A 21,405-nucleotide genomic window follows, 5' to 3' on the forward strand; every position below is an offset into this window, starting at 1 on the left:
TATCTAATATATGTTTTGCTGCAAGTCAGTATTAGTCTGTATCTAATATATGTTTTGCTGCAAGTCAGTATTAGTCTGTATGTAATGCATGTTGTGTTGCTGCAGTGGGCCCCGTGATCCATGGGGCTTCCTAAGTCCTACAATCGATAACATTACTAATAGACCTACATTACTAATAATTTAAAAAAAAAAATGGATTCAATGATGAAACGGCATGTAAATAATTATCAAAATATAAAATAGTACAGCGTTGGCCCATCGAAACATAATTTGAATTTTCTGAAACTCCAAGGTTTAGAAAAAAAAATTACGAACAGTAGCAGAGTAAAAAGCTATCTATATCACAAAAAATATTAATAGGGACGTAAATTTTAAAACCAACTCTGTAAAATTGCTCTTCAATTTTACAGACACTTAGTCACTTAAACTTATAATAAAATGATAAAAAAAGACAATGGTGTGTATGAGAAAAAGGAAAGTAATTTAGAATACAGTTGGAGTTTCTTTTAAAACTTTTATGATTTTGTCTATGGAACATCCCGAGTATTTTTTTTTAGAGCCAGTTATCTGGAACGAGATAGTTTATTATTTTCGAAGTCGATTTACACGCGCTACGTTCCTGGAAACATTTGCTAACGATACAGCCATTCTACCCTCCCATCCAATCTCCAAACACACCTCACCCTGATTGACCAATGGTGCAATCAATGGCGGATAAAAATTAATGAATCGAAATGCACGTATGAGGCTTTCACCCTCCGCCGCAGATTCTGTCCACCTGCTATTTTTAATAATATACCTCTACCCTGATCTGACGCAGTGCGATATCTTGGATTCATTCTAGACTAAAGACTCACCTGGAACCATCATTAGACTTAAAAGACAAGAGCTAAAGATGAGAAGGAGAGAAGGATGCGTTGGGATCTTGAAGAGCCTTACTCTACCCTTCATGAATAGTGTATATAATTTATTTTACTTAGTTTAATTATATTCATTTTATTTATTTATTTTTCTTTTTATATAAATATAGAGATTTTATTTATTTTTCTTTTTATATAAATATAGAGACTTTATTTATTTTTATTTTTATATTTTTTATTTGTTTTTTGTATGAAAGTGTACAATTATTAATTATCACTGTCGGATTTACATAATCCGAATTTTCCGGTTCTTTTTTTTGAATTTGTATAAAGTCGGGGTCGGGGGTCTCATTTTCTGACCCCCCCCCTTGCTGCGGAGACCGGAAGACCCCGAATACGCTGTAAATGCAATGCCACCCCAGCCTATGCACCATACAAACTAGGACCTGCCCCTACCATCACGCCAGAGTCCAGGACATACTGGCCGGCCTCTGAGGAATAGACACGTCTTTCTGACACCAGGCTAAGACTTCATAGTTTTCACCATTTCGCCAATAGCTGAACCTGGACGAGAAGAGCGAAGAAGACGTGACCGCGGCGGCGAAGACGTCACTCACAAGATAAGTCCACAATTCCTATGGGACCCATGTTCTGTAATCATCTTATATAATCAAAATAATTATTCAATTAACATAATCTGCCCCTCCAGGGAATTAAAGGAAAACTATATGAACATGTTATCACTAGAAAAGGTCTCACAATTTAAACACCGATTTTGTCTATTAATTTTAATTATCATTTTAAAATACAATCGGGGTACCTGAAGTACTGCACGCACAGGTTCCGAATCACTATTACCCAGTGCCCTAATTTGTGGAACATTGTAATATTATCAATGAATAAAAGTTTGCAATTGCACTTTGCAAGGCTTCAGCTGGGTTAAATGAAAAAAAACAACAAGATACAAACATTTTAGAATTAAGAAAACATTTCAAAACCATTATTATGTTTATGTTTATAAAGTATATAAAAAAAGAATTAATAATAACACTATAAGGAAGTATACAAGTAGGTAGACTGGAAACAGGTTACTAATAAATATAACCAGGTGCTGTAGAAGTTCTAAATATTGATCTAGACAAATAAATTGTAGGAGAGTACTCATTAAAATTAGTTATAAATACTGTAAAGAGGTAGGCAGATTAGTAAGCAGTAAAAGGCAAAAGGTAAACAGATTAGTGAAGTAGATATGGCATAGGTGAGGTATAGTAATATGTTGCTATGTATTGGTCTTTTGATAATCCTGGGTATTATTAAGGTGTTTCGTTATCTGCCCCTATACCTGGTCAGGGTATCCTTCTGCGAAGCTTTTAGCGTCCCCGGGCATGTAAACATCTGTATTAAGTTTGTCACATTACCAGAGGCCCCTGAGAAAATTAGATTGGTTAACCTTTAAGTGTTCTAACAAAAATGACAGGTTTGACGAGGGATCGGAATCAAATTAAGCAGCTGCAGGCCCTTCCTGGACATGTCAAACTTTTTTACACATTCTCGGCCCTAAGGAGGGGGATGCCCAATCAGAGAAGAGATTTAAAAATAAGGTAACGCCCCAAAAGGAAAGTGGGAAAAAATACAGAGGAAATCTAGAACAGCCAGATGGACACACTCATCAGGAAGGCTTAGACGGGGGAGGACCACAGTCAGGAGGCAGACTTAGAGGATGCACTTCGACCAGACGAAGTCGTGAGAAGGGCCGCGAGACCTGAACATCCCTTATGAAACAGAAGACACCAACGGCACTACATCCCACGGCATCAGCAGCTATAAGTATAAATTAACAAATAAGTAATAATGTAATAATCTATATTTTATGGCAACCATTATCTGAATCATTTGAATTATTTTAAGCATAATAACAAATTGTAAATAAAGACTTAGTTTCTTTATGTAGTTTATATAGTATTATATATCCCTATATACCACTCTTTATTATCCTATACAATTAGTAGTAACAACATTTTATAAATATAAAGGTATTTAATTAGTAAACTGGTAAACACACAAACAGCCTTTGGAAAGGAATCCCATTTTAATAATAGTTTTTTAGGACTCAATTTATAATCAATTAATTTATTTTTGGATAATTGCCTTCAGCGATTATCCTGGCATCCCGAATAAATCTCTATATACATAGCAATGTAAAAGGGTAACATTAAGAAAATTGATAAAAATGAATAATAATGATAGGGGTACTTATTTGTCAGATTGGAACAATTAATGAATAGTCTCCTACAATTTATTTGTCTAGATCTATATTTAGAACTTCTATCACTCCTGGATATATTTATTAGTAACCCGTTTCCAGTCTACCTACAAGTATACTTCCTTATAGTGTTATTATTAATTCTTTTTTATATTCTTTATAAACATAAAGAATGTCTTAAAATGTTTTAATTTTAATATTTGTTAATTCTAAACTATTTGTATCTTGTTCTTTCATTTAGACCTGACGAAGCCCTGAAAAGTGGGGCGAAACGTTGGTTAACAAAAGTTTTCTTTAACTATTTTCATACTTTTATTGACCACTACCCGGACTAATCTCCTACAATCTACTTTACACTGTGAACTATCTTCTTCCAATGAATAACTAAACTTCTCTGATTAGAACCTAACATATTTCCATTATTGAAGAACTACGAAGGAACAAACTATATGAAGGTCTGATACTGTGGCCGAAATATTGGCACTAATAAATAGGTTTTTAATATTTTTGGTTCTTTACCAACTGCACCCCCATCCATCTCCTCCTCCTATATTACCCACGGTCAATTATCAACTCACCATTAAAAATAGTGTTATTTGAATCTCTTTTCCATGATTAGAAGTTCTGTGGAATTTGGAGGAAGGAGGTAAAAGATGCAATGGCACGAAAATCCGATCTCTATTGGATTTGTATTGTGTTGCTTGTCAGTATAAGTCTGTATATAGAGTTCTTTATTCTCCTTCTCAGGCGCTTCTGTTATTAGTTTTAATATTTTAGATAGAGAGGAGTTAGTATGCGAGCAAACACGCAGCCAGAGAGGGGCGGTTAGGGGAGTCTGAATCCCCGGGGCCCATGTTTGCAGGGAGCCCGATAAGGGTTGACTAAAAAATGTATACAGTCCAGAAGATTGTTGTTTAAGAGTGTGTTGAGGCTTTAACTTAGCAACCTCGAAACTGCGGCACCGGCATGATCCCAGCGGTCCAACGGAATGAACAAAATTTTCTCCCAGTCTGGGAATTGGTGTTCACATATAGGATAATGGTCTTCTTTCAAAAATAGCCTCGAAGGGGATAACAAAAAAAAAAATTGTATAACTTAAAGTATAATTAATACTTTTATATAAATTTTTATAATGTTACGTGAACTGAAAGGATCAATAGAGCCTTTCCTCCTGCCAAGATAAAGTATGCGCTTTGGAGGTGGTACGGAGATACTTGTGTTTTGGAAATGTTGGGTAAAACTAATTTATAATAAATGGAAATAGATAGAAATAAACAAGAAAATAAATAATTTTAATATACGAGGGCTGTCCAGAAAGTAACAGACGTTTGGCCTATCGTGGTGATGGGTGGGGAAAGAGCCGCCATGTTGATGTCCGAACGTTCCTACATTCAGTACGCATCCAGCTGTTGTAGCTTGAGGACAAAAGTGCCAACAAAAGTGCCCTGCAATGGAAAATCCCTCCAGTTGTGAAGTGTGGTATGTGATTCGGTTTGTGTTGGCTCGAAATAACAGGCCAATTGAAATTTATCGTCTGCTTTGTGATGTTTATGGGCAGGAGATAATGAGTGAAAGCCAAGTGAGGCAATGCTGCATTGATTTTAAAAATGGCCGTAGCAGTATTCACGACGAGGACCTCAGCCTTGTGATTGATGACCTGGAAAAACAATGAAAAATTCGTGAAAACCATCTTTTCACGATTACAGAACGGTCGGAACATTTTCCCCAAATTTCACAGAGTTTGGTGCATCAAATTGTGGTGGAGAAGCTTGGTTACCACAAAGTTCGATCCGGAACTCTAACGGAAGACCATAACAAACAGAGGCTGGCTGCAGCACTGACCTTTCTCCGAGAATACAGCAAAAATGGTAATGCAGATCTGGATCGTATCGTAACCGGGGATGAAACCTGGATGAAGCATGTCAACTGTGAAACAAATAGCGGTAGAGGGAATAGGCAAATATTCTCTCAAGAAACAACGGAAGTGTTTGCAAACGCTGTTAGCAAGAAAGGTAATGGCCACTGTGTTTTGGGACTCCAAGGGAGTGCTTTCCGTTGATTTTGTGGAACATGGAGCAACACACAACTCATAAAAGTATTGTGAAACACTAAAAACGTTACAACGCGCCATACAAAATAAGCGTCGGGTAAAACTTAGGACCAAGGTATTGTTTTTTCACAACGCACGTCCACACACGGCCAATCGTACCCGGGCACTCTTGGAGGTGTTGACAATCCACCACACCACTTCTTCCTAGCTATGAAAAGATGGCTCGGTAAACAACGCTTTGATACTGACGCCAGGTTTAAACTAGTGGTTAAAACTGCAGGCGGCTGTTTTCTACAGAGTGGGTATTAAAAAACTTCTGCTACGGTACGATAAATGTCTAAATTTAAATGGCGATTATGTAATAAAATAGCTTAAGAGTGCACCTTTCAAATATATGGTATATAATAAACAATGATTTTTTCAATTTGTGAATTGTTTATTTCAAAACGTCTGTTTCTTTCTGGACAGTTTTCGTATAATAATCAAAAAGTAAATAAATAACTAAATTACTTTTCTTTACAAAAATGCATATAAAAAAAATTCAACTTAATAATTTCAGTTTACAAACCAAAATAAATAAAGAAAAATATTGTTGTATGTAGTGTACAAATTGAACAAGAATTTTTAAAAATGAATAACACTGTAAGTATTAATAAAATAGTTAATTTGACTCTTGATCTATGATTATTAACAATAAAAGCATTGAAAAAAATAACGTTCATACTATAAAATGATTTTTTAATATTTCCTATTAAATAATTCAAATAATTGGTAATATTCGCTGTGAGCTCAAAATATATATGAGCATATCTTTTTAATACACAATACACAATTCTAACCTCCATCTACTTGAGAATGAGGAAAGTGTATTCACCTTTACTCCAGACGATTTATTTGTCCATTAAACATTTCTTGTTACAGTTAGCGATCGCAACATTCTGAGCAATAAGTGTTTATTAATTACTAACTGAAAAATATGACCATTTAGAATTGAAACAACTCCACTTTTACAACATATTAGTATAAGAGTCAGGGTGAAAAACGGCAGTAATTTTACCCCAATTTTTAATTAGTTTAATGATCGGTGAGTTAATACGAAATTGATGAGTTTGCCAAGTAGAGGTAGGAGGAATAAAAAATAGTGGCTGTTTCAAAAATTAAAAAAAATAATTTTTCATTCGGAGCTCTTTTCCTTTAAAACTACCAACACCACTTGGAAACATGAAAAAAAACTTATTTTAAAGCAGAGTAAATTTTCTAAAATATGAGCCCTAATAGAGCTATTTAGGTTCAATAGTTCCTGAGATATAGCTTTTTAAATGTAACAATTTATAAGAAACGCACAGAAAAATCAGTAGTTAGTGATTTTATTTTGATAAATCTATATCTCAAAAACCATTCGACGTACAGATATCTATTAGCACTCAAATTACAGCTAATTTAATTTATTGCAAAGTAGTTTATTACATTTATCTTCGTAGGAGTAGTAGTATTTATGATATTTTTCATAATAAATTGACAAAATGTTAATTTCTAGTTTTGGGATAAATTTTTTGATGATGTCATGACAACTATTTTGACTAGTTTACATGGTTTTCATTAAAGTAATAAAAGCTTAGGGTAAAATAACTGTCTTTTTCCTCCTCTTGGGCTCTTGTACTATACAATACAACTATCAATCACAATAATTACATTCAATCAATTGGTTTAACATTATAGAAAATTATAAATAATAAATAAAAATTATGAATTTTTAATGCTGCTTTAACATATACTATGAAAGTTTAGCCTTATTTTAAATATATTCTTTATTATAGTTAATAGAATATATAGATTCTTTCTCTTTTTATTCCAAAATTATTGTTTCTATATTTCTTAAGTTTTCAGGAATATACAAAGGAAAGAAAGAATAATTGAACATAAAATATTCTTGAGCCACTGGACCCGGGGCAAGTTGTCTCCTTCGTCTTTCCGTTCCAACACTTCTCATTAATATTATTATTATTTCAGTTTAAAGTTTTAAAATAAAAGTTTTTCAATTTTCCTTTAAAAGTATGAAGACTGTTTCTATATTAACTGGACTAAAACTAACCTTGAGATTTAAGGAGTGTTGGAGCTGAAGTTTCTCGAACCTTAATGTACTCTAGCAGCCAGTGTTTAAGTTTGTTTAATATTTGTAATTTAGACTTTCCATCAAAACTTCACCATCAGCTCCTTTCAGTATACCACCACACACTCTTCAACCTGTTGGTGCCCCTGGAAGTTCAAAATTTGAATTTTAATTATATTTATGTAATATTATATTATTTGCAATAAAATAATATATGCATTCATATTCTGGGCGCATTTTCATCACTTAATATTAGTTATAATTTTGTTAACACTAGGTTTACGGGCGTTTCTTTTTTACATACACATACTAGCTTACCCGGCAATACTTTGCTATTGCTATATTTAAGGAAGTGTATAGATTTAACGAACACAATTGACCGTAACTATGGTAACGTATTTGATAACATCTAATCTTTGCTGTATCATCGTTAATACTGTTTCGATCATGGTCTTATCATATTCTCATATATATACATTACATGAAATATGAATAGATTTTGAATAATAAACGTTACTGTGTATTAATATTGATTCTATATTGAAACAATTCCGTACGACTGACCTGTGAAGATGTGGTAAAAGATGATTTAGGAGTGAAACAAAGTTGATATTTATTTTTAGCATCCCGAGAAACTTTTATATAGCAATTTTCGAAAAAGTCGGCCATTGATTTCTTCCTAAAAATAAAATAATTTTAATACTACTCGAGCAACCCACACAAAAGTTGATAGTGGTTTAGGGCATAGCCAGGTTTAGTGCAGGTAAACTGCACCAGAGGTAACAAACCGGGTCAAATTAAACAAATTAGAACCAGTTATATAGAATAAAACGTGAGATTTTTTTCCCAATTTGAAATCCATATTTCGCCCCTATTAGGTCATTGAGTCTATGTTGATGTAGGAGGAAAAATCAGAAATTTAGATTTCCAATGGTTCTATTAATCTAGGAATTGGTTAAAATAAAGAGGAGTCATGAACGATTATCTGAGCAATAGTCAGAGAAATCCTTTGAAGGAATCGAGTTGAAAAATTTCTAATTTTTAATTTCTTAGATAAATGGTATATGGTACTTTAATACGACACTAAAAACGAATATGAAATGCTCTATTCTAAACAAAAATTTGCTGACGTACTTTACCGCGAGCCACATTATGTTTTTATATTTTTTTGTAAATATAATATAGCTGAATAGGACCAGTAATATTTTTTCCCATTCTTCGGAAAGAAATGAATCGATTGGTGTATAATAACCATGGAAAAATACATATAATTTTTGAGCTACAAACTAAAAAACACTCAATTTCGTTCATAACTTTTTTCTACTCCAGAATTCGGGCATTTCATTATCTTTATACTTTCCAACGGCGAAAGGGAACAACTTGAAAAAAAAACTGCACGTAAATCGGTCCACATATTCAAAAGTTTATTGTTGACAAAGATTCGACCATTTCCTTTTATATAAAGAGATTTATGAGCACTCGTCAATTAGACGGGTAAAAAAAGTACACGTATTCTTTTAAAAATATATTTTTTCAAATTAAGTTAGCTGAACTATATTGAGTAGTTTTCATCATATTTGTCATTATAATCCAGAGCCAAAATTTTTTTCATCATTTGGAAAAAAAAATGATTTATGAAACTATCGACCGTAAACTCCTCTATTGGGACTCATATTTTAGAAAATTTACTCTATTTTAAATGACGTTCTATTAAGTTTTATCGTTGTTGGTAGTTAAAAAGATATGGATCTTCGAATGAAAAATTAATTTATAGTAAACAGTTTTAAAACAGGCGTTATTTTTTATTCCTCCTAATTATGGTTGGAAGAGAAATCAATTTTGACAAGTAATTATAGTTTTAATTCAACTAATGATAAATTGAGATGTAATTACTTTACACGTGACTATATCTGGTCGCTGGGACAAAGCACTGTTGTCGCGTGAGGAGTAACTAACGACCGATAAGGGTTAATAAATACCTTGTAAATTTACAGAACATCTTCCTGATAAAATTCTCTCCTACTGACTAAGTTGGACCTCTCAATTGCCCTCTTATAGATGCAGTGTGTGCTGATTCACAATCACGTATTGATCTGTATTCTTGAACACGTAGCCGTAAAAAATCGGTAAACATGCTACCTGTTCTAGTCTCTTATCTTCTCTAATATTCCTTTAAAAAATGTTCTTTATAATAAAAAAATCTGTCCTCTTGGCAGAACCTTTTAGAATATTTTATTAATAGCCCTTATCATAAGGGTTAAAGGACAGAAAAATATGGAAAACAATTTTTTGAATTAAATTTTTTTTTATCTGTCTAATTAATAATTCTGTTGGATGCTATGAATTAGATGTTTCGTCTTACTTTATTTGTATATTATGAATCCTTAGATCTGCCTTCTGTGACTAGAGATTATATTATTTTATCATTGTTATTTTTTTCATACATATAGTTTGATTATACTCATTTTGTTTATTCTTCTGTTTGTATATATTTTAAGTGAGTTTTTTTTCATTCATTCATTCATTTCTTTTATTTTATTTTAGTATGAATGTGATCATTCATCACTATTATCTATTGCCCACAACTGTGTGGCAGATTGTAATATTTATCAATAAATAAAAAGTATAATTTCTAAAAAAAAAATCTGTCTTTATCATCGTTATCAATTAACAAAACCTCTTTAGTATGTTTTTTTAGTTATTTAATATCAGTCCTGAATCATGAAGTTTTTAATCAATATATACTTTAAAAAAATAATATAAATATACACATGCCTGTATACTGCTATATAATGATGAATGATTAGTCATCTATGAATAGTAAATATTTATTGTAACAGAATAATTAAATTACAGCACGTTGCGATAAGTCCATTGAATAAAATTTAACACAAACTGTTTTGGGGACTTTTAATGGGTAAAATTAAATAAAGAATAAATCTACCATATATCAATGATCAGCAGAATTTTACATGGAAAAAAATTGTTTCTTTCCTTTTTTTTTTAATATTTTATTTTTATTTACATCTTAATTTTCTTTTTTTTATTTAGTATAATTTCAATTAAATTCTGTCAATTTATTAATTTTAAAGCACATCGTTTCATATAGTCTACTCAGTTTTAACCTGACCCTATTTTATTAGCCATATTCTACCTATATTTGACATTAATAAATTAAAACAAGTCATGAGGTGAAGATGGTTGGGGGTGCGGTCAATGAAAAACACAAATAAGTATGATTAACTTATTTTAATGTGCCGACGTTTCGGCTAGAGTTTCTAGCCTTCTTCAGGGCTAAAAACAAAACAAGATAACAACCACAGTAAGTATAGAAAAATATAAAAAGAAAGTATAAACAGAATAATTTTACACATACAATGAATAATTTTACAAAATAGAATTAATAAAATGAAGTGATGAGAGAAGCGGGAAATAAAATGTATACATACAATAACTTGTAGTTATTGTACCCGCTCTTTCAATTACCTATCTATACATTTTATTTCCCGCTTCTCTCATCACTTCATTTTATTAATTCTATTTTGTAAAATTATTCATTGTATGTGTAAAATTATTCTGTTTATACTTTCTTTTTATATTTTTCTATACTTACTGTGGTTGTTATCTTGTTTTGTTTTTAGCCCTGAAGAAGGCTAGAAACTCTAGCCGAAACGTCGGGACATTAAAATAAGTTAATTATACTTATTTGTGTTTTTCATTGACCGCACCCCCAATCTTCACCTCATTTATCATTCACGGTCAAATATCTCTCATAATTATAAAACAAGTCATTAAATAAAATTAACAACATTGATGCTTAAACGCAAATCTCTGGTGAGAAATAGGTTAAGCTACTCTGAAAATAAATTTTTTAGTTGAAAAACCTTCATTATGTGGTATTCATGTAATCTGTGCTCATGTGTTTAAGTGGTATTCAAAGTAGCGAAGCCTATTTTTCGTTTCGTTTCAGGCTTTTTTAGCTTTTAATTATCACTCTAAAGACAATGCCAGAAAATTTATTTAAATTTTCTATTTTGCTTTAAGTAAAATGAAATCGATACAGCACATATTTCACAAAACCTATCAATGAAAATCTGATAACATTACTTTAGGAAATAATACTTTAACACAAGTTGGATGAATGTCTTTAATATCAATCAGTTTTTGAAACTGAGGATACAAATCATTTTCACTGAATGTATAATCAATAAAAAAAAAATTGATTGAAATAGGTATTAGACACAGCGCGCATCCCTCTTATTAATTTCGCGTGATTTTTACAAAATAAATATACACTGACCCAGGTGGTAAACGAACCCTCACTTATTTAAACTCTCCCTCAACGCGCTTGTCCATCATGGTCTCTAACGAACCAAAGATGAACGAAAGTTTTGGTTGAAAATCATTACTAAATATTAATTTATATTTTACAGTATTATTATATTGTTTTATAAATTAATTATCGTTAATTAAATTACTAAGTGCTTGTGAAATTCATTCATTAAATTTAAAAATCAGAGAGAGGTTAAAGGTGAATAGATTTTTTTAACGCCACTCTAACGGCAGTGGCTCCATTGTAATATAGAGAGAGCCTTTCAAGAATAGCTTATGAATTTTAAAAAGTCTTTAGGAAGTAAACATCATCAAAGGCAGATCCTTTTCTTTTATAGAAAATATATAAATATTTCAAAGCACTGTATAATGTTTTGTTATTTTCTAAACTATAATTAAAATATTTATTGGGTTAGTTATTAACAAATACAGAATTTATTGTGATTTTAAATAATCTAATTATAAATACTGAATTTGTATTATGCTTTGCTATTATTTTTATTAGGTATGTATATATGAAATGAACGAAGCAGGATCTGTAGCAGATAATTATATATTCTGTTACTGTAGCTGTGGTCAGCCCAGTGGGTTCTAGAGCCTACCTGTACTATTGTATAAGTCTCTATTTATTTATTTATTTTTCAAGATGGAATAAAAGAAAATGTGAATGAATTTTGTAAGGAATATTTATTTACAGTACTGAAATTATATTATACATGAAATATTTTTTTTACATAATTATTTTAAATTATTTGCAACAAATATATTTTATTTTCTTCTTTTTTATTTTATTTTTTTCTTTTCTATTTTTATTTATGATATTTTTTTTTATTTATTGCTATTCACATCTTTATATTATAATACATTTAGTAAATTTGATCTCAGTTAAATTGGAGTTTTACAGGCGTGTAGAGAAACTACCCATTGGTAGCACTCTAATGACGTTTTATATTAGCAGGTCTTTTGGTCATCTTCTTTTCAGGCGCCTCGGAGGATTGTCAAGAATGGAATAGGAAGCAAGGTTAGAAACCAGTGGGTGGTTTTGGAGTTTGTTATGTAAGGTATGATATCTGGTTCGGGCTAGATCGGTTACAAATGGAACATTAAGATCTCTATGTATGATTTTATTTGTGAAAAAGTAAGGAATATTGAGGATTTTACGAAGGATTTCGGATCGCAATGATTGGATATGAGAGGAATTCGAAGGTTTAGTGGAGCCCCAAAGCTCAACTTTATATATCCAGATTGGCCTTATTACAGTCATGTAGATCAGTCTTTTGTAATGAATTGGAAAGTTTAGACCGTTTGTCTAGTAAGTGCTGCAATAGTCGACATCGACGTGCAGTTTCCTGTCTTTTCAGTCTGGTGTAAGGATTCCAGCTTAGTCGTTTGTCCAGATGTAGTCCAAGATAGCGGATCTGTTCGACAGGGGTAAGATTAACATTATTAAAAGATACTGTAGGGCAATCGGTAGGTTTACGACGAAAGGTAAAGGTGATTTGATGAGATTTAATTTATGATATTAAAAGAGAAAACTATATAATTATACTCTATGTGTTGCTATGTTTAAAAATGTAAAAATGTATAATTGGACTTTTACACAATAATAATGAAGTACTGTGTTTACTCAGTTGCTAAATCCGACGTGCTCCTTAATTCAGACTGAAAATAAATAAATCAAGTGAATATTTTTTTCTGAATGTAAATTGTTGTTTGTCATGCTTAATATTGCTATTCTCAATTATCTAAATATATTTTTATTTTTCAATAAAAAAGGTAGTAGTTTTCTGTTGTTTAAATATTAATATGAATTTTTCTTATGAAATTTTGTTCGAACAACTAGAACTCTATTTATTTTAACAAATATCATGAAAACTACTACACCTACAAAGATAAATATCATAAACTACATAAACTAGCTTTAATTTGAGTGATATCTGTACATCTCCATACGTGATATCTTCTCACAATAAATTCACTACTCATGTTTTTTCATAGATTTTTCATGGAATATTGCTTTAAAAAAAAAAAAACTGAAGCTTGGGAATTTCACAATAATAATGATGTACTGTTCTGTTAACAAATACTTCTATTCATTTAGTGTTTACTCCGTTGCTAATTCCGATGTTCTCCTGAATTCAGGCTGGGGAATGCTGTGAAAACAAATAAATCAACTAAATATTTCAGTCTCAATGTAAATAGTTGTTTGTCATCGAGGGAGCTAGCCCTACTCTCAATTATCTAAATTTATATATTTTTCAATCTTCGTATTAATTATTGATTTCTACTCCTACCAATATATATAAGGGTGTTACTGATACAACACCAAGGGTGCAGGAAGAAATTTCAGTCATTATTTAGTTAGTTTACCAAAAATTTACTTTATTTCTGCGGACCAATTTTTTTTTTTTTATTTATTTATTTAATGTGATTTACAACTGTACAAGTAATAAATACAATAAGTAAGTATGTTGTATGTTTCATTTACACTTCAAAATCTCGGGAAGGAATCACCCATTGGTGGTACTTCAAACATTAACAAATTTTTAAATTTTTGTTAAAATAAATGTTTTGTTAAAAACAAAATTTTTAATTCAAAGATTAACAAATGTTAAGGTCTTAGTGGACGAGTTTATTTGTAGCCTAATAAGGAGCATCAAAGATTTTGGATCGTAAAGATAAAAATAATAAGCTAAAATAAATATAAAATTCCCGGAAAAGTGAATAAGAAGGAATAAGGGAGAAGAAATATGGAAAAACGGGAAAAAAGGTAGAAATTTTAAAAAAGCAGAGAGACTTACTTGCTAGGTACAGGTTCTGTCTGAAGTGAGTGAGTCCTAAATAACAAAATACGTTAAGCCAAGCGGAAACTATTACTGGTAAAAAAACAATGAAAGAAAGAAAGAAAAAATATAAAGTAGAAAATTGGATTTAAAAGTTTATAGACATTATTATGGTGGTCTTCAAAGGTGTTCAAAAGGAACCTTTGCTAGCCCGACCGTGAATAGAACTGAAAATAAAAGAAATAAACTGCGGAATGTTGTTATTGTTATATTTTGAGTAATTGAACATAGTAAAGCGTAAAAATATAAGCTAGAAAAAAAAGATCAAAGCAAGCTTAAACTATTAAAAACTTATCATAAGGTTAAACAAAAGAGATAGAAAAAAATGTTTTTTTAGCACCAGTGATTGATGAGGCCCCACTGTGGATAGGTTGGTTATGTCTACGTGGAGGTAAATCGACAAACGTACGTCCGCCCTTGACGAAAATAATTAAGACAACGAAAATGGCCAGAATGCAGTGAGGTGACACTTGAGACGATTTATATACACACAACGAGACGGTAAGAAGTCATCTGTTCATTTGCTGTATAAATATTAACAACCATATAGTAAAATAAAGATATGTTGGCCGCAACAGCCATTTTGTGTATTTTTGCTGACCACTCACCCTCCCCTCACCGACCAACTTCTAATGGAATGATGGAATATTTATATATAAAAAAATATATTCCGGTTTTTATTGCGTTATTTTTTGTCTCTTTTCTTTCTACTGGGAGTCATTTTTTTGGTTTATTTTTTGTCTCGTTCTTACGGCCCTCTTTCATTCTGAGATATTTCGTCATAAACCCGCCCTATGAGATCGTAAAGGCACTACCTAAAAGAGAATTCTTCATCGAAGAAGGATCAGAAGTAGCTCAAACTAAAAAAAAATTAATATGCCAATGTTTGTGTGTTTGTAGAAAAACCTATCACTGCTGTGTGTCCTAAAATATATCCGAAATTGCGAACTCCTCATTTTCTAAAAGACATTGTATTTTTACGAGTGTACATATTCTGACAGTGTATTCTTACATATAAATATGTACACTCACATATATTTGTTTTCGTTATTATTATTTCTTTATTTATATTAGATAATTAAATTTTATTTGTTTACACATAATTTTATATTTTATTATCATATCCACATTGACCCTTATTGTTGGTCTTATTTTAAATATTGGAAACTACAGATGATAGCTGTTAAGCCGAATAATATTATTGCATTGAATATATATAAAGCTAGGTGATGTAATATAGTAAAATCTATTATGAGAAATATATTCGGAAAAGATATATCCTCTGTTCTCATTTGTTGGGACCCTCCACAGTATCAGGTATCGTAGGGTGAGGTCGGTTATTTCGGCTTCCTTTTGCCCATTATTACCTTTCGTCGGTGGAGAAATCGCTTTTAGTCTATTTTCAATATAATTTATGGTTCAAGTAATATGAGCCTGTGATATTTTGCTATTCAATAACTCTATACTATTTCACCATCTCAAATATTATTACTCTACTATTTATTATTAGTACGATAAGTGTAACTTCCTTACGATTAATTTTAATAATATTATTTTACTAGTATTCTTTAAGTGTTGGTTGCAGCAATATACAGTATAAGATTTGTATAATTTAGATTTGTCCTGGGGTTTTGTGCAACTCCAGTAACTCAGCTACCTGTTTCTGGCCTACAGTTTTGTTAACTAGGTTACCAACGTTAGATGAAACTAAAATAACTGTCGGTAGGTCACGCTAGTGTTGTCAAAAACTTATATGAAATGTTGGCTGAACTTTATAATTATTACGTTTTTCTGTTTTTATTAATGTTTCCTTTTTTTTCTATCTATTAATTACGCACAGCTACAGTGAGTAATATCTATAATATTATATTTACAATAAAACTAAAGCAATTTTCAATCAGTGAATCATAATTTATTAGAAGAAGCAATAAAGTGCCTTTTCTAAATTCATTTCAAATTTCATCCACAGGGCCAAATCATTATTAATAAAAAAACTGGCAACTGTTATAAATCAAAAGGCTGCATTGTAGGTTAACTAAATAAATTAAGTGTAGCCGCAGGGAATCATTGATTTAGACAATTTTATTGTAGAACGAAAATGAAATGACATTTTGACCTAGGCCTATCTGGAATTAGATAAAAACAGTTTTGGACAAAATCATAGATACTTAAAAATGATCTTTTTCAAGCACTTCGCCACTCAACTAATATATAATTTATTACGTAAAAAAATGATCCTTGTGCGGTCTAAATAACTCAAACTGTAATTAAACTATTTATTTGATAATAATTATAAATAACATTTATATTATTAGTTAATTCATTAAGTTGTATACTGCCTTTTTTTTGTATGTCTATGGAAGCACTTGTTTTTATAATTTTTTTTATTTATTTATTGATATTTATAACTGTATAAAAAATACAACAAGCAAATTTGATCATAATGACATAATGATAATGATATGATATAGGATGTAGAGGAACTACCCAGTAGTGGAACTCTAAAAAGATTTTACAATATAAGGTCACGAGGCCATCTTCTTTTCAGGCACCTCGGAGGATTGCCAGGAATGGAAGAGGAAGCAAGGTTAGAAACTAGTGGGTTTGGGAGGTTAGGGAGTTTATTATGGAAGGAATGATATCGGGTTCGGGCTAGATCGATTACGTAAGGAACATTTAGGTCTTTATGGATGGTTTAATTAGTAAAAAAAATAAGGAGAATTGAGGATTTTACGAAGGATTTTGTTTTTATAATTTAATTGTCATTTTTATCATTCATTCACTAATTCGAACTGTTAATGGGGTTAATAATTCTTTGTCAGCGTGTAAATAAGCACAGTAGTACTGCCGCACACTCCTGGTAGTACTAAGACAGATATCTGCCACATGTAAATTAGACTTAATAGTAATATTAAATCCGTGACTAATGCCGATTTCACTGAGTGAACTGCCGAGTGGAACTGAGTTAGGAGTTGGCAGAATTTCAAGCTTCTAGACTGGACCTCTGCTCTTTTTTCAACTCAATTACCGTAACGAGGCTAAGTTCCACGTCCCAGACCTAACCTCACTGGAATAAATTATGAAGGTACTCCAAGCACTCACTTCGCAGAACTAGGATAAAAGTTTTATTATTTTTCTTATACCAATTTTACTATACAGTTAGGATAGTTTATACTGGATTACTCCACTTTGAAGAAACATAAGGAAAATAAACACTCTTTCAAGGTTGTTGGAATAAGTGCATGAAACTATCCACCACCACACCGTCGAAAAATTATCAAAATATTAAATTTCGGAGAGTAGGATCTTTTTATAATTAGTTGAGAAGATTTAAGCTCCGAATCCTCCAATAATCATTGTAATATTTTATAAACGTTTATGCGATGCTAATCATAAAAGTTTAGTTACAAAGAAATGACTTAACTATTTGCGTTTTTAGTGCAGTTAATTCCTGTGATCCCATAATTGGGCTATCCCCAAGACCTTGTAGATCTTTGGCAGCCCTTACCAGCCCTTACCAGCATACTCCACGCCTGCTTGTCTTTCTCTACTACTTTCCAGTTTGCTGCATTCGTTTTCTGCCTAACGTGGTATCTGGCAATTTTTGTTGTGTAGACACATCCAGATAGATTGCTTACAGAGTTCCGCCCTCTTAACTTCCCTGCCTTCGTGTCATGAGGTATTGACTGACCAGTCTCTGTAAGCAGTTCATTGATAGATTTTTTTTACAATGAATTAGCGGGTTTAATTAAAACCGCTAAGAAAATAACGGACATACTTTTAAAACCGAAAAATGGATCGTTTTTAAGATTTTAAAGACAGGTTCCAGAGTGTTATGGTATGCTTATCAAATTTTGTTTCCAAGCTTATCAAATTTTTATTTGCGATGGCTCAAATTATTGAACTAGATACCGTGAATATTTTGGAACAAGTCGTACTCAATATACTGAAAAAAAACTGTTCGTGTGTGCTTATATAAGAATAAATGCTAAATTTTGTGCTTAAGTCTTAACCAATTTTTACTTATAACCAAGATGACCAAATTCGTTGCCCGGATAAAACATCAATTCATTTACGGCATTCCTATGAGGTACATTTCAGATTAGTATAAGTTTAGGGTTTGATACATGGGCGTGCCCAGCGGTGTGTAGGGACCTCTCCTAGAGGTGAAAAAACTAAAAAAATAATAAAGCGCTTATATAGTTATATATAATTTACGTTTCATTCGCCATTTCTGAGCTAAAATATCATAACCTGATTGACTATAGTTTGGCCTTGGTTCGATAAATCTTGACTGTGATATTTTCCAGTGGGGCAGCGTAATTACTTATTACGAAAAGTGTTACTTAAAACTGATAGTAATAATAAATTATGCAGTTTTACTAATTGTATGTGTTAATAAGACTTTCTTGATAATATGTAGTTTACAAGAATGGACATGATATCGTTTGTGTTTCGAATTACAAAAGACTCACCTGGAACCAACATAAAACCAACATAGACTTAAAAGACAAGAACTCAACAGAAGATTCAGCCAACTATACCGACTGCTCAGCCGGATCTTTCATCTCTCACTAGAAAACAAACTACTAATTTATAAGACTATACTCCGACCTATCTGGACCTTCGGACTTGAACTTTGAATCCTTTCAATCCAAAATCCTTAGACCCATAGTTAATGCACCCTATTACGTTTCCAACAGAACGCTACACCATGACCTACATATCCCTTTTGTCCTTGACCTCATACCAACCATATTCTCAAAATTCTATATAAACCTTTCCAACCATCCTAATCCTTTGGTTCAAACCTTATCTAGTTCCACCCATCCCTACAGCCCAACTAGAAGGTTGAAACGGCAGTGGCCAAGAGACTTATTAAAATAAAAATGGACAATTGGAGTTCTGACAATGGTCAGATTATCCACTCAAGTTGAGTGTTTGCGGCTTTAGCGCACTTTCTCAGCCTCCACTGACTCACTATCAGCGATGCGGCGAGAAGGATGCGCTGGGATCTTTTGAGCTCTGCTTTATACCTCACACGTGGGGGATAGAGTGGGCTCAGGGATACTCAGGTCGATTGTGTAAATATTGTATATTAGAATGTAAATGTGACTAGAGACTATATTATTTTATCATTATGTTATTTTATTTATTTATTTTTCATGCATATAGTTTGATTATGTTCATTTTGTTTATTCTTCTATTTGTATATATTTTAAGAGTTTTTTTTTTTCATTTATTTAATTTATTTTAGTATGTATGAGATCATTCATCACTATTACCTATTGCCCACAACTGTGTGGCAGATTGTAATATCTATTAATAAATAAAAAAGTATTTTTAAAGTACGTTTCGAATGAGTTGTAGAGAAAAAGGAAACAAAACTAGATGCGAGAGTTCTCTTGGGGGGGTAGGGAGTAAAACTTGTCTTATGTAAATAATATAACACTCCCAAACAGTCAATCTTTTACTTGACCATATACTAAATATCTTTTTTTTTTTAGAGGCCACTAAACCCAAAATGGTGGATATAAAATATTAATAATAATCCAAAAGGAAAAAAACATTAATATAATATCAGACAGCCAGGCTGCTTTAAAGGCAATAATATCTCATACTAGTAAGTCAGGGCTAGTCTGGAATTGCCTGGAAAGACTAAAGAAATTAGCCAGAACTAATAAACTACCACATTAAGGTCAGTTTATTGCCTCTGCCTAACCATCCAAGGACATGATGGGATAGAAGGAAATGAGATGGCAGCACCCTACTAAGGAAGGAATCAGAAATCTGAGCCATATTGCAACATATCTAGAAGTGCAATCAGGAAGGTAGTTGACTTCTAGGAATATAAAGAAAAGGAAACATACTGGACATTGAAACCTAAGAAAAGGTATGGAAGACTAAGAAAAGGCACAGGATATTCTGTGTGAATGTGCTCTTTCCTTCCGAAGCATAGGATTCATATGGGATATCTAGTGGAAAAGTGGGGTAATTCCCTAGAGATCCAACTGGGTCGAGGTGAGGAAGAGATTCCCGAGCCCCAGTGTGATTTTTCGCACTATAATTATTTCTGTATTTTTTGTTTTCGTTTAATTTACATATTACTGTAAGTATGGTCTAAATGTGCTCTCTGATCTATATTACCAATTTCTGAATGAATGTACACAATATAACACTACACAATAAATTTTGAATTTTTATTTTATTGCTATAGTTAGTATTACATTCAGACATTAGTAATGTTATCATTTTACTCAATAAATAAAAATAAAATAAGTTATAATTGTTATTCATGGTTATAAATAATAGTTTTAACTGCTAATTGAAATTTTGGTTTCGGTCGACTAATTGTGGCCCAGTTAATGGATTTCCTCCAAGCCAATTTATAACGCACGGCCAAAGGCTATTTGTGTTGTGCGGTGTCTCGTGGTAATGGATGATTACTGAATTCAAATTATTTCTATCCCCGGATTGATACGAAATAATTTCATATTCTAACTGGCCGTATATGAAATAATTTGGTTCATAAATCAGAACTATAACTCAATTTTTCTTTTACCTTTTTGTATTGTGAGTGAAAGTTTGTTGCACTGCAAGTGTTATATTTTCGTTGGCTGGTTGCTATGTAAAAATTGTCAATAACTTCGTATGCAGACTCTTTTCATTGGGATTTAATTAAATTAATTTTGACTTAAATTAATTATAGGTCCACTTTCACAGTTTCTGTTACGGAGGTAGTCACATAATGTTTACGCCATGGTATTTGCAGTAATGTCATGGTTTACTGCAAATACCATGGCGTAAACAAATAAATTGGTCTCGAACCATTTGTCTACATCGGGATCTGTTCGTGTCTTACTTCAGGTATCCCAATTGTATTTAATTAGTGTTGAAGGTGGGAGTTTAACTCCGAGACTTTTCTGCTTATCAATGAACATATATAT

At 31.8% G+C, this 21,405-nt stretch overlaps 1 long non-coding RNA gene across 1 annotated transcript in view; it reads right to left on the bottom strand.

Annotated features, from left to right (window-relative positions):
* LOC136796615 (uncharacterized) overlaps window positions 1-9,300 on the bottom strand; it is an 11,984-nt gene extending 2,684 nt beyond the window's left edge. The window contains exons 1-2 of the long non-coding RNA XR_010844364.1: window positions 9,263-9,300; window positions 7,266-7,429 (exon numbers count right to left, since the gene is read on the bottom strand). This is a non-coding gene — a long non-coding RNA (uncharacterized lncRNA). The remainder of the gene's footprint in view (window positions 1-7,265; window positions 7,430-9,262) is intronic.
* Between the last annotated feature and the right edge of the window lie 12,105 nt (window positions 9,301-21,405).

Source organism: Halyomorpha halys, unplaced genomic scaffold (genome assembly GCF_000696795.3).
Source record: "Halyomorpha halys isolate HHAL.00 unplaced genomic scaffold, Hhal_1.1 Scaffold172.1, whole genome shotgun sequence".
In the NCBI taxonomy this organism is placed as follows: domain Eukaryota; kingdom Metazoa; phylum Arthropoda; class Insecta; order Hemiptera; family Pentatomidae; genus Halyomorpha; species Halyomorpha halys.